This window comes from Somniosus microcephalus, unplaced genomic scaffold, assembly GCF_052327205.1.
Source record: "Somniosus microcephalus isolate GS21.2 unplaced genomic scaffold, FLI_Smic_1.0 unresolved_chr1, whole genome shotgun sequence".
NCBI lineage: Eukaryota > Metazoa > Chordata > Chondrichthyes > Squaliformes > Somniosidae > Somniosus > Somniosus microcephalus.
The window spans coordinates 174,441,022-174,465,523 of record NW_028225179.1 but is presented as its reverse complement, the minus strand read 5'-3'; the positions used below and the strand labels follow the sequence as shown (position 1 = coordinate 174,465,523).

General features: G+C 48.4%; 1 protein-coding gene and 1 long non-coding RNA gene across 2 annotated transcripts in view; one reads left to right on the top strand and one right to left on the bottom strand.

The window, feature by feature from the left end:
- Positions 1 to 2,408: 2,408 nt before the first annotated feature.
- Positions 2,409 to 12,295, bottom strand: LOC147096594 (uncharacterized). Its single transcript, XR_015074946.1, has 2 exons — positions 12,228 to 12,295; positions 2,409 to 3,333 (listed from the first exon to the last, which is right to left on the bottom strand). It is a non-coding gene; the product is annotated as an uncharacterized LOC147096594 (long non-coding RNA).
- The window catches only part of LOC147096593 (NACHT, LRR and PYD domains-containing protein 3-like), a 118,753-nt gene continuing 96,675 nt past the window's right edge, over positions 2,425 to 24,502 (top strand). Inside the window, exon 1 of the mRNA XM_085975390.1 lies at positions 2,425 to 2,639. The gene's annotated coding sequence lies outside the window, so the exon portion shown is untranslated. The remainder of the gene's footprint in view (positions 2,640 to 24,502) is intronic.

Sequence of the window (24,502 nt, the reverse complement as noted above, 5' to 3'; positions counted from 1 at the left end):
ATTACAGAGATAGGGAGGGGCGAGGCCATGGAGGGATTTGAAAACAACGATAAGAATGTAATATTTGCAGCCAGGGGAAACAACCTATCAGCTTATACCCTGTCAATGCCCCTCAGAAACTTATATGTTTCAATGAAATTACCTCTCATTCTTCTAAACTCCACAGTGTATAGGCCCAGTCTACTCAATCTCTCCTCATAGGTAATCTTCTCATCCCAGGGGTCAGGCTAGTGAACCTGTCATAAGTTCTCGAGTCAGTCCGTTCTCTGATAACACAACAGTGCCCTGCTCCATTTACTACTCCATACATAAAGAAGCAGCCTATGACAGGCTTTTTCAGGACCAGGACATTTTCCAGGTGTAACAAGAGGCAGGTAATGTCTGTGCTGTGTCAGTGCCAGGCAATTACCAGCTCTAACAGGAAAAGGTACAAACTCGCTCCAACATTTCGCAGCAACCAAATCGCTTAGTGCCGCCCCATCAACATCACGGAGGTCACCATCGAGTAGTTGATTAACGGGGACAGCCTTATCAACACTACAAGTGAAGAGTTCTCCACAATAAGCATCTCGCTCTCTGACTGCTGAAAGCCTCTCCACCAGCTTCAGGTCACAGGTTAAGAATGTGATGAAGTTATCAGCAATTATCTTAACAATATACCCACAACACTACTCATAAAGCTCGGAGTAATACAAGACAAAGCAGTCTGCTTGATTCTAAGTCTGCAATATCCACCTCGTCCACCAGCAGTGCACTATTGCTGTAGGATGCACTATTCACAGCATCTCACAAAGCGAAATTGGCACCGTCTCTCATATCTACTCTGTCTACCACTGATAAGGATTAGAGCAGCGAAGTTGTGAGATACCCGCTGCTCCAATATCCCCTGCAAGTTACTGCCGATCTTAACTTAGGCACATGTTATGGTCCCCTCATCGTTGTTGAGTGAAAATCCTGCATTGCCTTGTTAGCAAAATCCTAGTAGCATCATCACCACAAGGTTTGCAGCGATTCGAAAAGGCCAACCAGGACCTATGTGGGGCAGGGGGAGATGACAAGCGAGTTGACTGATAAACAATGGACCATTTTAATATGGAGATTTGCGAGCAAAAATAAATTTATACTGAAGAGGAACATTAGGCTGCTACTAGCCTGGTCTTGTCGGTGCCATTTTCCCAATCCATAACTGCATTCGGTGAAGATAATATGAGATGGGCTCTGTAGTTATTGAGCGATTATGCGCACACTTAGTGTGATGCTGTAGTAATTTGAACAGCTTTGATGTGTCCTTTGTGGTGAATGGGGACATGAAGCAACATGGAGAGGGAAGCAAGGAAGATAATCAGGTCGAGAGGAGATGGAAAAGGAAAGACAGGGAGCATCAGATACAGAGTCGGAGAGCGAACGGATGCAAGGGCTGAATCATGAACCATGCAGGAGATAAGGAAGGCAAAGGGGAGAATTAGGATTGTAAAAAAGGTGGGGGAGGGATGGAAACAGCAGGAACAGAATAGGTGGGGAACCAGAGATGAAGCACTGGAAGGAGCGGCAGGGTGAAGAGGAAGGGGAATCAGACACAGAGATGTCGGGAGATATTTTATAAAGTTTATATTATTTAAGTTAAATGCTAATTATAATTAGGAAATGTATTTAATGTTCAGAGTTACTCAGTCTCATAATGAATTGAATTTGTTGGCCGTTTTTAAAAATGGAATTAAATGTAAATTTACAGCACTACCAATAAAATTTAACTGGCCAATGATACAGATGGTTCACTTGTTTACCGCACACATTTGCTGATTCAGATCCAGTCAGTGAAACCTGGAGCTTGATACTCCTGGGTGTGAACAACCTGATCAAGGCCCACACTGTTACTCATTAACTGGAGATTATCTCCCGGATTTTATAATCATTGCTTTGTTGCTAATAAATGACCATCATTGGAAACTGACAGGTAACTAGTCATGTTACAGGAGTTGGGAACTCCATGTCAATCCAAATCAGGTGAACATTGTAAAAAGCCGGACACCCAGGTGAATAATTCCGCGATCCTAATGATATACATTTACACAGAGTTAGAATCACGTCAAAGAAACAGCTCATGATCGAAAGGGAAGGTAATTGCAAAACATCAATGTGTTAACTCCGAGAGCTCACTGTGCCCTTCCCTCTGATGTTTGATTCCAATTAACTAACAGTGATCTTTGTCCCTGGCTATCTCTGCCCTTTTATACTCCGATAATAGTGAAGATTTATGGTGAGTCATCAAATCGAATTGAGACACGAAAGTGATTCTGGCTACAGAACGCGGTCTCTCCGCGGGGTCTTCTGACCCGCAGGTGGAGGAGCTGGGGGTGGGGGGAGATGTAGTCATTGTTGTCGCAATTAATATTAATGACTGGTTAAAAGATCAGCATTTCATCAGATTAATTCAATTCAAATAAAACCGTGTGTGATTCAGATCGAGCCCTGCACCAGAGAACAGGGCGGGGAGCGATTGTACTGATCAGGCTGAAGGTCGGGTTAATGACTGTGATGTGGAACTGATCTTTACTCAGGGTGTGTTCAGTAACCTGCAGAACTCACAACGCTAACTTACCCGGACTCTCTGGAACCAGAATCAGGAGCTGCAGCAGAAGGTAAGGACCCAGAATATACTGAGCACAATTATAGTGCTTTAATAAACAGGACTGGACTCATCACCTTGATTTTATTGTGATTTTTCAATGATATTGAAATGCTGCAGTGTCCATTTTGAGTGAGGTAAGAAAGGATTGTTTATTTCAGAAATTAACTCAATGGAAGCAGCGCCACTTAACAGATTAAAACCTCAAAATGGAAACTCCCACTCTAAAATTATGTTGCTGTGAACAGTATTTAAACGTATATTTCCCATTTATGACACGGATATGAGCAAAAACTTAGATCGAGACTCTTCAACATAACACAGTTAGCATAACCATCACCGAAATCCAAAGTTTCCAGCCACGGGAGATCCACCTTTGACCCGCATTGACCTCAGGATGCTGGGGCTCTTGGTGCCAAACCGAGTCAAATATTGTCTTGCTGTCGAGGGGATTAACGGTCACCTCTGCTTTGGTATTTAACTCTTGTATCTGCGACCATGTCCGGATCCGAGGATTTCAGGGACCACCCGAACTGAGTGTCCCTGAGCAGGTTATTGATGAGAGAATGTTGTTTGATGGTGCGATTGATGAGTTCATTCCTCACTTTGCTGATCATTGTGAGGTGGCTGGTAGGGCGTTAATTGGTTGGATTCTATCTGTTCTTCATTTTGTGGGTAGGACCTTGCTGGTCATCCAATACACATCCCTAAAGAGCAAGAATTGCAGTTGTACAGACAAACAACCATGGTCAGCATATGATGGAAGAAGCAGAATAAATCGAAATGAAGTGACTGTCACTAATATCAAGAAAAGCAGTAATCCAGAGGACTGGGAGACATATAGAAAACAGCAAAGGACATAAAGAAAATATTAAGATCTGAAAAAGGGAAATAGAACAAACACTTGCAAGTAATATAAAAGCTGATATTATATTCATAGACATTTTTACTAAGATTAAGAGGGTGTCTGAGGGAGATGTGGCCCACAAAAGAGAAACACAGATGAAACGGTAATAGTTAACCAGGTCACAGCAGTATATATCTCGGTCATTCTCTCATTCTGTGTGCGTCTGGGGGCTATGCGCTCAAAAGTTACAGGGCGTACCTACGCGCGCGTTACCTCCAAAGAAAGCTTACGCTTCCGAGACCGTTTTAAGCGTATTTACGTTTCGGCCGGGCTAAAATCGCGCCCGCGGTATCCGAAAAACCTTCAACATTCCGCTCATTAGCATCTCATTATCCGCTCATTAGCGACAGAGTGACCTCGAGGTTGACCAATCGTACGGCGGCTTGCTGCCGCGTGCGGCCGGGCCCTCCTACGGTCGAGTGACGGAACGATTGACCAATCCGATGCTTTGGTCACCTGACGGTCGACCAATCGGTGCGTGTGTGGGCGGGCCTTATCGTTCTGAACCGAGGTGAGTAGCCGCCATCTTGCTTCCATTCTTTTTCCTGCTTTCTGCGTCTTTCTTTTCAAATATACATTTCCAGCAAAATAAAATTCAATTTATTAAATTCTTTTAAAATAAATCACTCATTTGTAAATATTTTATCTAACCTGAACATTCTTTTTCCTACCTTTGCCCGTTTTTTTCTTAGGCCTGAAAGCCTGGGCCTTTCTTGCCCAGCCAGGCCCGAGCTAGGTAACTGGGCTGCTGCTAAGCTCCTCACCCCCCCCACCCCATGTCACGTTACCCGGGGCAACGGCATCAGCCACGAGGGTCAGGGTGCGCGCGCAGCAGGAGCAGGTGAGACTCTGTTCCGCGCTCGGCTCGGGCGGGGGGGGCGGGGCTCTCGAGAGTGCGGATAGGGTTACCCCGGCAACGGGAGTGCGGGCCGCTGGAGCGGGGCTCTCGGGAGTGTGGGGCGGAGTGGCTGCGGCTTCGAGAGCGGGGCTCTCAGGAGTGCGGGGCGGTGCGGCAGGGTTACCCCGGCAAACGGGCGTGGCCGTGGCCGTCTCTCAGCCTCAAGCCCTCCCTTCCCCCCTCCCCTCCTCCCCCTCCCCTCCTCCCCCCTCCCCTCCTCCCCCCTCCCCTCCTCCCCCCTCCCCCTCCCTTCCTCCCCCCTCCCTTCCTCCCCCCTCCCTTCCTCCCCCCTCCCTTCCTCCCCCCTCCCCCTCTCCCCCCTCCCTTCCCCCCCTCCCTTCCCCCCCTCCCTTCCAGCCCCCTCCCTCCCCTCCACCCCTCGCCCTTCTCCCCCCGCCCTTCCCTTCCCCCCTTTCCCCCCTCCCCCCTCCCCCCCGCCCTCCCCCCCGCCCTCCCTTCCCCCTCCCTTCCCCCCCTTCTCCCCCCGCCCTTCCCTCCCCCCTCACTTCCCTCCCCCTCCCTTCCCTCCCCCCCACCCTCCCTTCCCCCCGCCCTCTCTTCCCCCCCCTTCCCCCCCGCCCTCTCTTCCCCCCCTTCCCCCCCGCCCTCTCTTCCCCCCCGCTCTCTCTTCCCACCAGTCTCTCTCTCTCTTCCCCCCAGTCGCTTTCTCTCTACCCCCCCAGTCGCTCTCTCTCTTCCCCCCCAGTCGCGCGCTCTCTCTCTCTCTCTCTCTCTCTCTCTCTCTCTCTCCCCCCCTCTCCCCCCTCTCCCTCCCCCCCCCCCCCCCAGTTGCGCTCTCTCTCTCTCTCTTCCAACAACAACATGCCCTCGAAAAAGCCTCGGCACCGCCGGGCACTTCAGCTAGTCTATATATATAAATCAGTCGATCTGTCTATCTGTCTGTCATCGCGTGTGCGTCTGGGGGCTATGCGCTCAAAAGTTACAGGGCGTTCCTATGCGCGCGTTACCTCCAAAGAAAGCTTACGCTTCCGAGATGGTTTTAAGCATATTTACGTTTCGGCCGGGCTAAAATCGCGCCCGCGGTATCCGAAAAACCTTCAACATTCCGCTCATTAGTATCTCATTATCCGCTCATTAGCGACAGAGTGACCTCGAGGTTGACCAATCGTACGGCGGCTTGCTGCCCGCGTGCGTGCGGCCGGGCCCTCCTATGGTCGAGTGACGGAACGATTGACCAATCCGATGCTTTGGTCACCTGACGGTCGACCAATCGGTGCGTGTGTGGGCGGGCCTTATCGTTCTGAACCGAGGTGAGTAGCCGCCATCTTGCTTCCATTCTTTTTCCTGCTTTCTGCGTCTTTCTTTTCAAATATACATTTCCAGCAAAATAAAATTCAATTTATTAAATTCTTTTAAAATAAATCACTCATTTGTAAATATTTTATCTAACCTGAACATTCTTTTTCCTACCTTTGCCCGTTTTTTTCTTAGGCCTGAAAGCCTGGGCCTTTCTTGCCCAGCCAGGCCCGAGCTAGGTAACTGGGCTGCTGCTAAGCTCCTCACCCCCCCACCCCATGTCACGTTACCCGGGGCAACGGCATCAGCCACGAGGTCAGGGTGCGCGTGCAGCAGGAGCAGGTGAGACTCTGTTCCGCGCTCGGCTCGGGCGGGGGGGGCGGGGCTCTCGAGAGTGCGGATAGGGTTACCCCGGCAACGGGAGTGCGGGCCGCTGGAGCGGGGCTCTCGGGAGTGCGGGGCGGAGTGGCTGCGGCTTCGAGAGCGGGGCTCTCAGGAGTGCGGGGCGGCGCGGCAGGGTTACCCCAGCAAAGGGCGTGGCCGTGGCCGTCTCTCAGCCTCAAGCCCTCCCTTCCCCCCTCCCCTCCTCCCCCCTCCCCTCCTCCCCCCTCCCTTCCTCCCCCCTCCCCCTCCCTTCCTCCCCCCTCCCCCTCCCTTCCTCCCCCCTCCCCCTCCCTTCCTCCCCCCTCCCCCTCCCTTCCTCCCCCTCCCCCTCCCTTCCTCCCCCTCCCCTCTCCCCTCCCTCCCCCTCCCTTCGCCCCCTCCCTCCCTCCACCACTCCCTCCCCCTCCCGCCGCCCTTCTCCCTTCCCCCCCTCCCCCGCCCCCCTCTCCCCCCGCCCTTCCCTCCCCCCTTTCCCCCCTCCCCCCCCCCGCCCTCCCTTCCCCCTCCCTTCCCCCCCTTCTCCCCCCCGCCTTCCCTCCCCCCTCACTTCCCTCCCCCTCCCTTCCCTCCCCCCACCCTCCCTTCCCCCCCTTCCCCCCGCCCTCTCTTCCCTCTCTTCCCCCCCTTCCCCCCGCCCTCTCTTCCCCCCCCGCTCTCTCTTCCCACCAGTCTCTCTCTCTCTCTTCCCCCCAGTCGCTTTCTCTCTACCCCCCAGTCGCTCTCTCTCTTCCCCCCCAGTCGCGCGCTCTCTCTCTCTCTCTCTCTCTCTCCCCTCTCCCTCCCCCCCCCCAGTTGCGCGCTCTCTCTCTCTCTTCCAACAACAACATGCCCTCGAAAAAGCCTCGGCACCGCCGGGCACTTCAGCTAGTCTATATATATAAATCGGTCGATCTGTCTATCTGTCTGTCATCGCGTGTGCGTCTGGGGGCTATGCGCTCAAAAGTTACAGGGCGTTCCTACGCGCGCGTTACCTCCAAAGAAAGCTTACGCTTCCGAGATGGTTTTAAGCGTATTTACGTTTCGGCCGGGCTAAAATCGCGCCCGCGGTATCCGAAAAACCTTCAACATTCCGCTCATTAGTATCTCATTATCCGCTCATTAGCGACAGAGTGACCTCGAGGTTGACCAATCGTACGGCGGCTTGCTGCCGCGTGCGTGCGGCCGGGCCCTCCTATGGTCGAGTGACGGAACGATTGACCAATCCGATGCTTTGGTCACCTGACGGTCGACCAATCGGTGCATGTGTGGGCGGGCCTTATCGTTCTGAACCGAGGTGAGTAGCCGCCATCTTGCTTCCATTCTTTTTCCTGCTTTCTGCATCTTTCTTTTCAAATATACATTTCCAGCAAAATAAAATTCAATTTATTAAATTCTTTTAAAATAAATCACTCATTTGTAAATATTTTATCTAACCTGAACATTCTTTTTCCTACCTTTGCCCGTTTTTTTCTTAGGCCTGAAAGCCTGGGCCTTTCTTGCCCAGCCAGGCCCGAGCTAGGTAACTGGGCTGCTGCTAAGCACCTCACCCCCCCCCCCCGTGTCACGTTACCCGGGGCAACGGCGTCAGCCACGAGGGTCAGGGTGCGCGCGCAGCAGGAGCAGGTGAGACTCTGTTCCGCGCTCGGCTCGGGCGGGGGGGGGCGGGGCTCTCGAGAGTGCGGATCGGGTTACCCCGGCAACGGGAGTGCGGGCCGCTGGAGCGGGGCGGTCACCCTCCCTTCCCCGCCCTCCCCACCTCCCCTCCTCCTTCCCCCCCCGCCCTTCCCCCTGCCCGCCCGCACTTCCCCTCCCCCCCGCCCACCCTTCCCCCCCGCCCTCCCTTCCCCCCTTCCCCCCTCCTCCCCTCCTTTCCCCCCCCGCCCTTCCCCTCCCCCCTCCTTTCCCCCCCCGCCGTTCCCCCTCTCCCCCTTCCCCTCCCCTCCCTTTCCCCCCGCCCCCCTCCTTTCCCCCCCGCCCTTCCCCTCCCCCCACCCGCCCGCCCGCACTTCCCCCCCCTTCCCCTCCCCCCCGCCCGCCCTTCCCCCCACCTTCACCCCCGCCCTCCCTTCCCCCCTCCTCCCATCCCCCCTTCCCTTCCCCCCCTCCCGCCCGCCCTTCCTCCCTTCCCCTCCCCCCCCGCCCTTCCCCTCCCCCCCCGCCCTTCCCCTCCCCTTCCCCCGCCCTCTCTTCCCCCCAGTCTCTCTCTCTCTCTTCCCCCCCAGTCGCTCTCTCTCTACCCCCCAGTCGCTCTCTCTCTACCCCCCCCAGTTGCGCTCTCTCTCTCTCTCTCTCTCTCTCTCCCTCCGCCCCCCCCCCCCCCAGTCGCGCTCTCTCTCTCTCTCTTCCAACAACAACATGCCCTTGAAAAAGCCTCGGCACCGCCGGGCACTTCAGCTAGTAACTAATAATTTACACCGGTTTCCACAGTAGATGAAAAGGACAAATAACATTGATAGAATGGAAAATAACATTAAATCAATGAGAGGAAATTACTGCATATATAACAGTAAAAATGCTAAAGGAAAAAATAATGGGGCTTAAGATAGATAAATCACTGGGAGCTGATGATTTCAACCAATGGTTATTAAAGAGTGGGGGTGGAAAATGCAGAAGCGTTGGTCAGAATCTTTCACAGCTTTCTTGATTCGGGAATTGTGCTGTTAGACTGGAAATTGCTATTGCCACCCCAATATTTAAAATGGATGAGATAGAAAAAAAGGTAACTACATGCATGCCAGTTTAATGTCGGTTGAGGGGAAGCTACTAGAATCGGTCATTAAGGATAGAGTGACAGAGTATTTGAGTAAAATCAGCTGATCAGAGAGAGCAATCATGGCTTTAGTAAAGCTCAGTCATATCTAACTAATCTAGTTGAATATTTTGAAGAACTCACTATTAAGGTACCTATGGATGTTATCTACATGGTCCTGCAGAAGGCATTCAATAAGGGACCTCACATAAGGACCCATAATTGGCAAAGATCAGAGCGCATGGAAATGGAGGCAGCCTTTTGACTTGGATTAGAAATTGTTAGGGAGTTAGGAGAACGAGTGGGGCTCAATGGTATGGAGACAGATTGGCGGGTTACAAAAGCCTGGCATATATTCGCTTGAGTATCGAATGTTGAGGGGCAGATCTGACCTAGGTGTTTAAAACGTTGAAAAGATTCGATAGCGTAGATAGAGAGAAACCATTTCCTCTGATCTGGGAATCAAGAACGAGGGGGTATAACTGAACTGTAGAATGAGACCCTGACCTAGTGAAACTACAAAATAGACAAAGTACCACAAGTGGAAATTTTAACAGGGAGATGTGTGGTCAAATAAACAAGAATATTAAAGAAAACATTATCCAGCTGGGTAATGCTGGTGCATTGTTGTCGGTACCATTTCTGGACAGAGCTGGAAAGTGGGATTAAGCTCGATAACTCTTTTTCAGCCGGTACAGACACGATGGGTCCATCAGTGCCGCAAATGTCTACGATCCCATTTTAAGATTTCTCGAGTTTGTAACAACATACGGTGAAGATAGCATGGGGTGGGTTTGGGAATTATGTGTATATTAGTGTGACGCTGTAGCACATTGACCAGCTTTGATGTATCCGATGAGGTGAATGGGGAAATCAGACATGCAGCAGGAGGGGGGGAGCTAATCAGACTTGGGGTAATTGGAAAGTAAAGTAGGGGGCGGAGCACACACAGAGCTTGAGGGTTAATCGATGTGGGAATGATCGGGCACGGAGCAGGAGAGGATGAAGGGCAAGGGTAACATGAGGATTGCAGCAGGTGGGGAAAGTAATAATGGATTAGAAATATAGAAACATAGAAGATAGGGGCAGGAGTAGGCTATTCGGCCCCTGGAGCCTGCTCTGCCATTGAATGTGCTCATGGCTGCTCATCCAAATTCAGTACCCTGTCCCTGCCTTCTCCCCGTATCCATTGATCCCTTTAGCCTTAAGAAATATATCCAAATCAAAGGCCCAGACCGTTACTCATTAACTAGAGGCAATTTCTTGGAGATTATAATCAGCGATCTTTGTCCCTTGGTAGCTTTGCCCCTTTTCTAGTCCGATAATAAACTGGTTTTATGGTGAGCAATGAAATCTAGTTGAAGTTCTGAAACTGCTTCACGCTCCAGGACACGGTTTCGCTGTCGGTTCTTCTGAACCGCAGATGGAAGAGCTTTGGGGAAATGTAGTCATGGTTACCATACAGAGGATTAATGACTTTGATTAACAGGTCAGCAATTTATCAGAACAATTCAAACTGTATGCGACCGTGTGTGATTCAGATCGAGTCCTGCACCAGAGCACAGGGCGGGGAGGGATTGTATTGATCAGGCTGAAGGTCGGCTTTATAACAGTGAGGTATAACTGTTCTTTACTCAGGGTGTGTTCATTAACCTGCAGATTTCACAATGCTAATTACCCAGACTCTCTGGAATCAGAATCGGAAGCTGCAGCACAAGGTGAGGACCTGAAACAGACTGAGTAAAATTATTGCCAGAGGACTGGAGAACAGCTAACGTGGTACCATTATTCAAGAAGGGCAGTAGGGATAAACCAGGGAATTGCTGGCCAGTGAGCCTAACATCAGTGGTAGGGAAATTATTGGAAAAAGTTCTGAGGGAGAGAATTGGTCTCCACTTGGAGAGGTAAGGATTAATTAGGGAAAGCCAGCATGGCTTTTCCAGGGAAGATTATGTCTGACCAATTTGATTGAATTTTTCGAGGGGGTGACTAGGTGTGTGGATGAGGGTAGTGCAGTGGATGTGGTTTACATGGACTTCAGTAAGGCTTTAAATAAAGTCCCGCATAGGAGACTGGTCAAGAAGGTAAGAGCCCATGGGATCCCGGGTGTCTTGGCACATTGGATCCAAAATTGGCTTAGTGGCAGAAGGCAGAGGGTGATGGTGGAAGGTTGTTTTTGTGACTGGAAGCCTGTGTCCAGTGGGGTACCACAGGAATCAGTGCTGGGTCCCTTGCTGTTTGTGGTCTATATTAATGATTTGGATGTGAATGTGAAAGGTATGATCAGTAAGTTCACAGATGACACGAAAATTGGTGGGGTGGTAAATAGCGAGGAGGGTAGCCTCAGTCTGCAGGACGATATAGACGGGTTGGTCAGAAGGGCGGAACAGTGGCAAATGGAATATAACCCTGAAAAGTGTGAGGTGATGCACTTTGGAGGGACTAACAAGGCAAGGGAATACACAATGAATGGTAAAACCATAGGAAAGACGGGATCAGAGGAACCTTGGTATGCATGTACATAGATCCCTGAAGGCAGCAGAACAGCTGGATAAGGTGGTTAAAAAGGCATGTGGGATACTTGCCTTCATTAGCCTAGGCATAAAATATAACAGCAGGGAGGTAATGACGGAGCTGTACAAAATGCTGGTTAGGCCACAGCTGGAATACTGTGTGCAGTTCTGGTCGACACACTATAGGAAGGATGTGATTGCTTTGGAGAGGGTGCAGAGGAGATTCACCAGGATGTTACCTGGGCTGGAGCGCTTCAGCTATGAAGGAAGACTGGACAGGCTGGGGTTGTTTTCCTTGGAGCAGAGAAGGCTGAGGGGGGACCTGATTGAGGTGTACAAAATTATGAGGGGCATAGTTAGGGTAGATATAAATGAATTTTTCCCCTTAGTAGAGGGGTCAATAACAAGGGGGGCATAGATTCAAGGTAAGGGCAGAAGGTTCAGACGGGATTTGATCAAAAAAAGATTCACCCAGAGGGTGGTTGGGATCTGGAACTCACTGCCTGAAAGGATGGTAGAGGCAGGAACCCTCACAACATTCAAGAAGCATTTGGATGAGCACTTGAAACGCCATAGCATACAAGGCTACGGACCAAATGCTGGAAAATTGGATTAGATTAGACAGGGCTTGATGGCCGGCGCGGACACGATGGGCTGAAGGGCCTCTTTCTGTGCTGTTTAACTCTATTGTATTCTAAAATAGCGAAATCCCCGTTTATTTGTCCAGTATTTCAAAGATAGAGACAAATTAACATCACAATAGTGGACAGGTAACAGCGGATGTATTTCCAGAAATTAATTTACTGGGAGTTGTGCGATTTAACAGAATAAAACTTCCAAATGCAATTTCACAAGCTAAAATTCTGCTGCTGTAAATAGAATTCAAGCACATTTATCAGGTAAAACAAACTTACGAACAAAGAGTCAGAGGTCGATGTGATGAAGCATAGAATCCTTCAGCTCAGACGGCCCACCGATCCTGCCAGAACATTAAATGACCAATCCAATCAGTCCCACTCCACTGTTCTCTCCCCTGAGCCCTACGACTTTCTCTACTTTTATTATTTATCCAATTCCATTTTAAAAGTTACTATTGCATTTTCTTCTACCATTATTTCAGGTATTGCATTCCAGGAACATAATAACTCGACGCCTAAAAATGTCTCCTCATCTCACCTCTGGCTCTTTTGTCAATTGCATTGAATCTGTGTCTTCTTTAAACCGACCATTCTGTCAGTAAATACAGGTTCTCCTTATTTATTCTATGAAAAAAGCGAAACGTTTCAGATTTTATCGCCTCCTTAAATCTCGACTTAACCTTCACTGATTTAAGGAGGACAATTCCATCTTGTCTGGTATCTTCATGTAACTGAAGTCCCTCATTTCTGTTCCCATTCTAGTAAATCTCCTCTGAGTCCTCTGCAAGGCTCCGACAGCCTTACTAAAGTGTGGTGTCCAGAACTGGACACTATGCTCCAGCCGAGGCCTAGCTAGTGTTTGGTAAAAGTTTATTTATTTATTTATTTATTTTTTGCATTCATTGATGGGATGTGGGCGTCGCTGGCTGGCTAGGCCTGCATTTAGTGCCTATACCTAATTGCCCTTGAGAAGATGGTGGTGAGCCGCCTTCTTGAACCGCTGCAGTCCATATGGTGTAGGTACACCCACAATGCTGTTAGGAAGGGAGTTCCAGGATTTTGGCCCAGCGACAGTGAAGGAACGGCGATACAGGTCCAAGTCAGGATGGTGTGTGGCTTGGAGGGGAACTTGTAGGTGGTGATGTTCCCATGCGTCTGCTGCCCTTGTCCTTCTAACTGGTAGAGGTCGTGGGTTTGGAAGGTGCTGTTGAAGGAGCTTTGGCGAGTTGCTGCAGTGCACCTTGTAGATGGTACACACTGCAGCCACAGTGCGCCGGTGGTGGAGGGAGTGAATGTTGAAGGTGGTGGATGGAGTGCCAATCAAGCGGGCTGCTTTATCCTGAATGGTGTCAGCATAACCTCCTTGCTTTGCACTCTCTGGGCACTTCCGTGGCAGATGGAGATCAGTGTGGGAATGTGTGACGTCATTCACATTGGAACTAAAAAGGAATGATCAGAGAATGTTCTAAATGGTTAGATGAAGAGAGAGAACTAGGGGTCCAAGTACAGAAATCACTAGAAGCTAGTTGATGGGTACCAAAAATAAGTAAAAGTCTAATGGAATAAGAACTTAAGAACATAAGAAGTAGGATCAGGAGTAGGCCATACGGCCCCTCGGGCCTGCTCCGCCATTCAATAGGCTCATGGCTGATCCGAATCTGGACTCACGTCCACTTCCCTGCCCTCTCCCCGTAACCCCTAATTCCCATATCAGCTAGGAAACTATCTCCATTTTTAATTAATTTAATGTTGCAGCTTCCACAGCTCTCTGGGGTAGCAAACTCCATAGATTTACTCTGAGTGAAGAAGTTCCTCCTCATCTCAGTTTTGAAAGGGCAGCCCCTTATTCTTAGATTATGCCCCCTAGTTCTAGTCTCACCCATCAGTGGAAACATCCTCACCGCATCCACCCGATCAAGACCCCTCACAATCTTATATGTTTCGATAAGATCGCCTCTCATTCTTCTGAACTCCAATGAGTAGAGGCCCAACCTACTCAACCTTTCCTCATACGTCAACCCCCTCATCTCCGGAATCAACCGAGTGAACCTTCTCTGAACCGCCTCGAGAGCAAGTATATCTTTTCTTAAATATGGAAACCAAAACTGTACGCAGTATTCCAGGTGTGGCCTCACCAATACCCTGTATAACTGCAGCAAGACTTCCCTGTTTTTATACTCCATCCCCCTTGCAATAAATGCCAAGATTCCATTGGCCTTCCTGATCACCTGCTGCACCTGCATACAAACGTTTTGTGTTTCATGCACCAGGACCCCCAGATCCCTGTGTACTGTAGCACTTTCCAGTTTCTCTCCATTTAGATAATAACATGCTCTTTGATTTTTTTCTGCCAAAGTGCATAACCTCACACTTTCCAACATTATATTGCATCTGTCTATGTCCTTGTGCCGGTTTTTTATGTCATCCTCACTCATTGCTTTCCCTCCCATCATTGTATCGTCGGCAAACTTGGATATGTTGCACTAGGTCCCTTCATCCAAATCGTTAATATAGATTGTAAAAAGTTGGGGTCCCAGCACTGAGCACTGCAGAACACCACTAGTTACTGATTGCCAGCCCGAGAATGAACCATTTATCCCAACTCTCTGTTTTCTGTTAGATAGCCAATCTTCCACCCATGCCAGTATATTACCCCCAATCCTGTGATTTCTTATCTTGATCAGTAATCTTTTGTGTGGAACCTTGTCAAATGCCTTTTGGAAGTCCAAATACACTACATCCACTGGTTCCCCTTAATCCACCCTGTATGTTACATCCTCAAAGAATTCGAGCAAATTTGTCAAACATGACTTCCCCTTCATAAAACCATGCTGACTCTGTCCTATTAAATTATGTTTATCCAAATGCTCTGTTACTGTTTCCTTAATAATGGACTCCAACATTTTGCCAACCACAGATGTTAGGCTAACTGGTCTATAGCTTCCAGCTTTTTGTCTACTTCCCTTCTTAAATAAGGGTGTTACATTAGCAGTTTTCCAATCTGCCGGGACCTTTCCTGAGTCCAGGGAGTTCTGGAAAATAATCACCAATGCATCCACAATCCCTACCGCCACTTCTCTCAAGACCCTAGGATGTAGGCCTTCAGGTCTGGGGGATTTATCCGCCTTAAGTCCCATTATTTTACTGAGTACCATCTCCTTAGTGATTTTAATCATCTTTAACTCCTCCCCCCCCCCCCCATTGCCCCCTGTTTATCCAGTGTTGGGATATTTTTAGTGTCCTCTACTGTAAAGAATGATACAAAATATTTGTTCAGCGTCTTTGCCCTCTCCATGTTCCCCACCATTAGTTTCCCGGTCCCATCCTCTAAGGGACCAACGTTCACTTTAGCCACCCTTTTTATTTTTATATAGCTGTAGAAACTCTTGCTATCTATTTTCATATTTTTTGCTAGTTTACTTTCATAAACTATCTTCCCTTTCTTAATTAATCTTTTAGTTATTGTTTGCTGGCTTTTAAATGCTTCCCAATCTTCTATCCTCCCACTAGATTTGGCTACTTTATATGCCCTTGTTTTCAGTCGGATACTATCCTTTATTACTTTACTAAGCCACGGATGGCTGTCTTTTCTTTTACTCCCCTTTTTCCTCAGTGGAATATATTTATCTTGAAAGATGTGAAATATCTCCTTGAATGTAGACCACTGCTCTTGTACCGTCTTACACTTTAATCTGTTTTCCCAGTCCACTTTAGTCAATTCTACTCTCATACCTTCATAGTCTCCTTTATTTAAGCTTAGTACGCTGGTTTGAGATCCAACTCTCGCACCCTCAAACTGAGTTTGGAATTCAAACATATTATGGTCACTCATTCCAAGGGGATCCTTTACTAGGACATTTTTTATTAATCCTGTTTCATTACACAGGACCAGATCTAAGATTGCCTGTCCCTAGATTGGTTCAGTTACATACTGCTCAAGGAACCCGTCCCTAATACACTCTAGGAACTCTTCCTCAAGGCTGCCATGCCCAATTTGATTAGTCCAGTCAATATGAAAGTTAAAATCCCCCATGATTACAGCTGTTCCCTTATTACAAGCCCCAACTATTTCCTGATTTATATTCCGACCAACAGAGTTGCAACTGTTAGGAGGCCTATAGACTACGCCCACTAGTGACTTTTTCCCCTTCTTATTCCTTATCTCCACCCAAACTATTTCACTATCCTGATCCTTTGACCCAATAACATTTCTGACTATTGCAGTGATTCCATCCTTGATTAACATAGCAACCCCACCTCCCTTTCCTTCCTGTCTGTCCTTCCCAATTTTCAAATACCCTTGTATGTTTAGTTCCCAGTCATGATTATCTTGCAGCCATATTTCCGTAATGGCCACCAGATCAAACCCATGTGTAGTTATTTGTACCGTCAACTCGTCAATTTTGTTACGAATGCTGCGTGCATTCAGATAAAGAACTTTCAAATATGTTTTCTGACAATTTATTCCTGCTTTTACCCCTTTTACTACTTTACCTTTATCATTATACATTCTGTCCCTTCCTGACACGCTCTAGATTTTAATTTCCCCACTGCTACCTTGCTCTATTGCCTTCTCCGCTGTCATTTTAAATTTTCGCTCTCTTAATACCTCTCCCCCACTAATTAGTTTAAAGCCCTCTCTACAGCCCTAGTTATTCGAATCGCTAGGACTCTAGTCCCAGCACTGGCCAAGTGAAGTCCGTCCCAATGGAATAGCTCTCTCCTGTCCCAGTACTGATGCCAGTGTTGTGGTGTATTTACCTTTAAAAGCCCCTGTGTACTGCCACTCGGGCTATATAAGCCTGTATAGTGTCTTGTATCTTTTAGTTCGCCTCCAGACTTTGTTCAGTAAACACCTGTAAACCAACTCCTGCATTCCGTGTCTCCATTAACACACGGATACAACAGTGGCGACGAATTGGAAACGGACGTAGCTGCAATTCGGCAGCACCTCAAGGAGATCGATTCCTCAGACGAAGGTCAAAGAAAAAAAAAAAACTTGTGGTATCACCAGCTAGCCGGGCTGGTGGCAGGTACTGCACTAATCCTTCCTGGGCGGCGGGGCTGGGGCTCGATCGGGTGGCTCTGCAGCAGGGCCAAGCAGCGAGTCGGAAGGCGGAGGCAAACAGAGACAGAGGGTGGAGCACTCGGGAGACAGCCGGCGCTGCAAAGCAGGTCGGCGTTCGGACCAAGCAGAGGGAGGGAAAACTCCCAGAGAGTCCGGCGGGAACGAGTCTCCAACGATTAAAGTTATCTGTGTAAATAAAAACCACGGAGAACAGCGTTGTCAGCGGCGGGAAAGCGCGGGAGGTGCCATTTTTTCTCGGCAGGGAAGAAAGGAAAGCGTGGAGGCGCCATTTTTTTTCAGGATTCCTAAGACTGGCAATATTACTGCTTTCGATAGTGATATAGAGGATTTGACCACATGTGGAAAGAGTGGAGATATATTGCACAGCGAATGAAGTAGAGGATGATAAAAAAACGCATTGGTACTTCTAAATCTGATGGGCGCAAGGACATACGGGCTGTTACAAAACTTAATCACTCCAGCCAAACCGATGGACAAGAATTTTAAGGAGATTGTTGATACCCTACAGGAGCACTTAAACCCAACAACGCTGCTGATAGTGGAACGATTCAAATTCCTCAGGAGGAATCAGCACAAGAATGAAAGTAACGCTGATTACCTCACCGAATTAAGAAAGCTGTCAAAGCACTGCCAATTCGGGGCAGGACTGGCAGATTCTCTACGAGTCAAATTCGCCTGCGGTCTCCTAAGTGAAGGAACACAAAAAAGGCTACTTTCTGAGAAAGAATTGACACTGGACAAGGCTTTCAGTGTGGCTGTATCATACGAAGCAGCAGCAAGAGGAGCTGCAGAGATACAGCAAAAGCCACAGGACTTCGGCACCCATGAAATGACACGGGATTTCGAGAGATGTTATCGCTGCGGCAGATCCACCCATGACCAGAGGGACTGCTGGTTCAAGGACAAAGCATGCAGGCAATGCGGAAAGATGGGAAACATTGCACGTGTATGCCGATCTGGAAACAAAAAATTCACTGACAGAAAAAAAATCAATAAGAAAAGTACAGAAAGGTACAAATAATGATGGACAGTAGATCTGAAGACCAGAAGAGTGATAGCGACTCCGGAAACAAGAGACGAAGCTGTCTCAAATTATATAATGTAATTGCCAAAGAAGATTACCAGACCATTTGTGTTACCCTCACGATAGCGGGGTCCCCAGTTAAAATGGAGCTAGATATAGGATCAGCTCTGACCGTCATAAGTTGATGGGATTACGAGCGGCTATTTCCGCATATAACTTTGAAAGACACATCCATTTTCTTGAAGACATATACGGGGCAGAAAGTATACCCCAGAGGGAAAATAAGTGTGCCTGTTGTATACAACGGCAAGGAAATACAGAAGTTGTATTTATACGTTCAGCAAGATGGTGGTCCACCGCTGTTGGGACGTGAATGGATCAGGAAGATACGTTTAGACTGGCACTCAATTCAGGCACTGACGGTGACCAGTAAGAAAAAAAATGATGATGACGTCAAACCTGAACGATTAAAGGACATCTTGGCCAACGCCAAGGAAGTGTTTCAACAGGAACTAGGAACATTGAAAGGCGTCACCGCCTCAATAAAAGTGGAAGATGCAGCAATTCCCAAGTGTTTTAAGGCAAGGCCGGTGCCATACGCAATTCGTCCAGCAGTCGAAGCAGAGCTGGAGAATTTGGAAAAGGCAGGCGTGTTATCCAAGATAGATTGGAGCGAGTGGGCAACACCCATCATCCCGGTCATGAAGAAAACGTTGAATAATGATAAATCTGAAGAACAGAGAAAAATTCGCATCTGTGGGGACTTCAAGGTGACTGTAAACCCGGTCTTTCACATGGTACAGTATCCTCTTCCAAGGATAGAAGATATTTTCGCCTCACTATCCGGAGGGAAACGTTTCACCAAAATTGACTTGGCACAGGCATATCTACAGATGGAGGTTGAGGAGGCCTCTAAAAACTATCTCACGATAAACACACACAAAGGCCTGTACCAGTACAATCGACTGGTTTTTGGATTAGCATCAGCTCCATCTATCTGGCAAAGAGCTATGGAGCAAGTCCTGCAAGGGATTCTGGGGACTCAATGCTACCTAGACGACATCCTTGTAACAGGAGAAAACGAAAACGAGCACCTTGCCAATTTGGAGCAGGTGCTCACTAGACTGAGAGAACGGGGCCTATGAGCAAATCGCCCCAAGTGCGAATTTTTCCAGAAACAAATATCATATTGTGGCCATATAATTAACGAAGAAGGGTTGCATAAGTCACCTGAAAAAATTGAAGCAGTCATAAAAGCCCCAGCACCTGAAAATGTCTCACAATTAAGGTCGTTCCTGGGATTGATAAATGACTATCATAAATTTTTACCGAACTTGTCAACTGTTCTGCACCCTCTTAACGCACTGCTACAAACGGGAGTAATTTGGAAATGGAGCGAAGACTGTAAACGTGCCTTCCATAAATGCAAAGGCTTGATCACGTCCAAGGAAGTGTTGGCTCATTACAACCCATCACTGCCAATCAGACTGGCATGCGATGCATCCCCTTATGGCATAGGAGCAGTATTATCCCATAGATTCCCTGATGGCTCGGAGCGGCCGATAGCTTTTGCGTCACGCTCATTAAACTCAGCTGAGCGTAACTATGCCCAGATCGACAGGGAAGCGCTCAGTCTGGTATGGGGAGTGAAGAAATTCAACCATTACCTACACGGACAAAAATTTACCTTTTTGACTGACCATCAACCCCTCGTCTCCATATTCAACCCTAAAAAGGGCGTTCCCATTATGACAGCGCAAAGGCTACAGAGGTGGTCCCTTTTCCTAGGGGCACACCAATATTACATAGAATACAAAGGATCAAAACAGCATGGGAATGCTGACGGGTTATCGCGCCTACCGTTGCCAATGGTAGAAGAGGCAACTACAGTGGACCCAGTGGAGATGTTCCACTCAAACATTGTGGAATGTCTACCAGTAACAAATTCTACCATTGAAAAGGAAACGAGAAATGACCCGACTCTCTCACGAGTCTACGATTTAACGGTGAAGGGATGGCCAGCACACGGCGAACCACTGTTGCCAGCATTCTCGCAAAGAAGAGAACAGCTGTCAGTGTGCCGAGGAACCTTGATGTGTGGATCCAGAGCGGTGATTCCACCCAAACTCCAGGATAAAGTGCTAAAGGAGCTTCACGAGGGGCATCTGGGTGGAATGAAAATGAAGAACCTAGCCAGAGCGTTTGTGTGGTGGCTAGGTATCGATGGAGACATCGAAGAAATGACCAAGAGCTGTCGAGGATGCAAGGAGGTCCAAAATGACCCACCACAAGCCTCTCTACATCCATGGGAGTGGCCCTCATCTCTATGGCAAAGGGTACACATCGACTTTGCTGGTCCATTTATGGACTCAATGTTCTTAATTGCGGTTGATGCACACTCCAAGTGGCCGGAGGTAATAAAGATGTCCTCCACCACCACGGAAAAAACCATCACCGTATTAAGGACCATATTTTCCAGGAATGGGCTGCCTGAACAGATCTGTTCTGATAATGGACCACAATTTGTGTCCGAATAATTCAGGAAGTTCTTAAAAATCAATGGGGTTAAGCACTACACATCCGCCCCATACCATCCTGCCACCAATGGATTAGCTGAAAGGTTTGTCCAGACCTTCAAGAAGGCCATAACGGCCATGGGTAATGAAGACATAAATCTACAACATAAGGTAGATAACTTCTTGTTTTCATACAGGAATGCAACACATGTGGTTACAAACCAAACTCCCGCCATGATGTTTTTCAATAGAAGACTAAGATGCCGGCTGGATATGATCAAGCCAAACATCAGAAGGGATGTAGAGAACCGGCAATTTCAAGGCATGAATGAAAGGCCAACTAGAACCTTCCAGATAGGTCAACAAGTTTTGGCCCGGGACTACCGTACTGAGAAATGGCAGCCTGGAACTATTTGCACACGACTAGGACCGCTGATGTATACCGTGGACATTGGAGAAAGCATAATAAGGCGCCATGCTGACCAGATCATAGAGTCATCCGAAAAGGGACAACCTACACCACAACTCTATACACCTAATGATGAAGCAGAGATACCCATAGTATCTACCTCTGATCCGGTGATACTGGAGCCAGATGAACCTGACACTGGCATTCAAGCCGAATCGACCTTGCCAAAAGAACCTACTACACCACCGAGGCGTTATCTGGACCGTGTCAGGAAGCCTCCAGAGAGACTGACTTATAATTGATTAACTGCAGCAAATGTGTAGATTATTGTTCTTGCAAACATGTTAATTAATGATTACTTAAAATGTTATGTACTGGTTGTCTTAAAGGGGAGGAATTGTGGTGTATGTGCCTTTAAGAGCCCCTGTGTACTGTAATGCCGGTAGTGGCCACTCGGGCTATATAAGCCTGTATAGTGTCTTGTATCTTTTAGTTCACCTCCAGACTTTGTTCAATAAACACCTGTAAACCAACTCCTGCATTCCGTGTCTCCATTAACACACGGATACAACATGTGTCCCAGGAAGCAAAACCCATTTCTCCCACACCAGGCTTTGAGCCACGCATTTAACTCTCTAATTTTATTTTCCCTAGCCAAATTTGCACGTGGCTCAGGTAGTAATCCAGAGATTATTACCCTTGGGGTTCTGCTTTTTAATTTGGCCCCTAGCTGCTCAATCTCCCTCAGCAGAACCTCCTTCCTTGTCCTATCTATGTCGTTTGTACCAACATGGATCACGACAACTGGATCTTCCCCCTCCCACTCCAAGTTTCTCTCCAGCCCAGAGGAGATGTCCTTAACCCTGGCACCGGGCAGGCAACACAGCCATTGGGACTCTCGCTCTCAGCTGCAAAGCACTCTATCTATCCCCCTGACGATACTATCCCCTACCACTACAACATTTATTTTATCTCCCCCCACTTGAATGGCCCCCCCGCTCCACGGTGCTGTGGCCGAGTTGCTCATCCTCCCTGCAGTCCCTGCTCCTGTCCCCACAGGGAGTAAGTGCCTCGAACCTGTTGGAGAAGGGCAAGGGCTGCGGCTCCTCCAACACTACCTCCTGGATCCCCGTACCTGCCTCACTTCTAGTCACACCATCTTGACCCTGGCCATGGACTACATCTGAATTAATTAATCTAGTTGGTGTGACTACCTCCTGATACACAGAGTCCAGGTAACTCTCCCCCTCCCTGATGTGTCTCAGTGTTTGAAGCTCGGACTCCAGCTGTTCAACACAGAGCCGGAATTCCTCGAGCAGCCAACACTTACTGCAAATGTGATCACCGTGAGCATCAATGGTGTCCACCAGCTCCCACATATTGCAGCAGCAACACATCGCCTGATCTCCCATTCTATGTAATTAATTAAATTTATTAATATCACTCTTAAATACCCTCTGCCCCGATTCTAGATGATGAATATCGCACCTTAGAAACTATAAACCACAGAGTTTAAGCTTCAAAAGAGAGAAATACTCACCAACCAATCAATTACCAGCTTTCTGGTGACGTCACACTTGGATTACTTTTTACCTCTCTCCTTCACTCTGAGGTCCGAGTCTGGAGATTGGTAAACCTTACCTGGTCTCTGAAGCTTTTTCAAACTTCCCACTCGAGCCTCCCGCCGACACTCGGAGCAGCGAGGAGGAGCCGGGTACAAATACCGGAGAGAGGCGAGGCCCGAGACCACTTTGAGCAGTGGGAGCAGCGAGGAGGAGCCGGGTACAAATACCGGAGAGAGGCGAGGCGTACCAACTCAGCAGCGGGGAGAGAGGTAAAAAGAAATCAGTGTGTGACGTCATCAGGGAGCAGGTAAGTGATTGGTTGGTGAGTATTTCTCTTTTTTAAACTTAAACTCTGTAGTTTATAGTTACTAGGGTCTTTTCTGGTGTAGCAGGTACTGTTGGTAGACTATACAAGCGCCTTAGAGATATCTTTAATTGGTGATACCCTTTAATTAATTTAAATTAATTTACTAAGTCATGCCAGGAGAGCCCAGCCCCGTGATGTGCTCCTCCTGCTCCATGTGGGAATTCAGGGACACTGCCCCTGGTGACTACGTGTGCAGGAAATGCATCCATCTGCAGCTACTAGCAGACCGCATTGAGGAGCTGGAGCTGCGGGTGGATGGGTTGTGGAGCATTCACGATGCTGAGAAGTTCGTGGATAGCACGTTTAGTGAGTTGGTCATACCGCAGGGAAGGGCTGCACAGGAAGAAAGGAAAGGGGTGACCATCAGGCAGAGCAATAGAAGTAGGCAGGTAGTGCAGAAAACCCCTGTGACCATTCCCCTCTCAAACAAGTATACCGCTTTGGATACTGTTTGGGGGGGATGACTCACCAGGGGAAGGCAGCAGCAGCCAGCTTCCTGGCACTGGGGGTGCTCCTGCTGCCCAGGAAGGGAGGAAAAAGAGTGGGAGAGCTATAGTGGTAGGGGATTCTATAGTAAGGGGAACAGATAGGCGTTTCTGTGGCCGTAGACGTGAATCCAGGATGGTTTGTTACCTCCCTGGTGCCAGGGTCAAGGATGTCACTGAGCGGCTGCAGGTCATACTGGAGGGGGAGGGTGAACAGCCAGAGGTCGTGGTCCACATTAGTACCAACGACATAGGTAAAAAGAGGGATGAGGTCCTGCAGCAAGAATTTAGGGAGCTAGGGGCAAGATTGAGGAGCAGGACCTCAAAGGTTGTAATCTCTGGATTACTCCTGGTGCCACGTGCTAGTGAGTATAGGAATGGGAGGATAGAACAGATGAATGCGTGGCTAAAGGGATGGTGCAGGAGGGAGGGCTTTAGTTTCCTGGATCACTGGGTCTGCTTCTGGGACAGGTGGGACTTGTACAAGGCGGACGGTTTACACCTGAACCAGAGGGGAACCAATATCCTTGCGGGGAGGTTTGCTAGCACTGCTGGGGGGGGTTTAAACTAACTCAGCAGGGGGATGGGATACAGAGTGGAGCTATAGTAGGGGGTGATGTACAGCCAAATACTGAGGAAAAACCAAGTCAGCAGGGAAGGCAGAGCAAAGATGTGAAGGCAAAAGGGAATATGGCAGGGCTGGAAGGCATTTATTTTAATGCAAGGAGTCTTGCAAATAAGGTGGATGAACTGAAGTTGTTGTTGAACACATGGGAGTACGATATTGTTGCTATCACAGAGACATGGTTGAGGGAGGGTCAGGATTGGCAGCTGAATATTCCGGGGTATAGAATCTTCAGGCGAGACAGAGGGGGGTGTAAAAGGGGAGGGGGTGTTGCAATATTAATTAAGGAGTCAATTACTGCTGTAAGGAGGGATGACATATTAGTGGGTTCCTCTAATGAGGCCATATGGGTAGAACTTAAAAACAAAAAGGGGTCAAGCACTTTGCTGGGAGTGTACTATAGGCCCCCAAACAGTCAGGGGGAGATAGAGGAACAGATATGTAGGCAAATCTCAGAAAAGTGTGAAAATA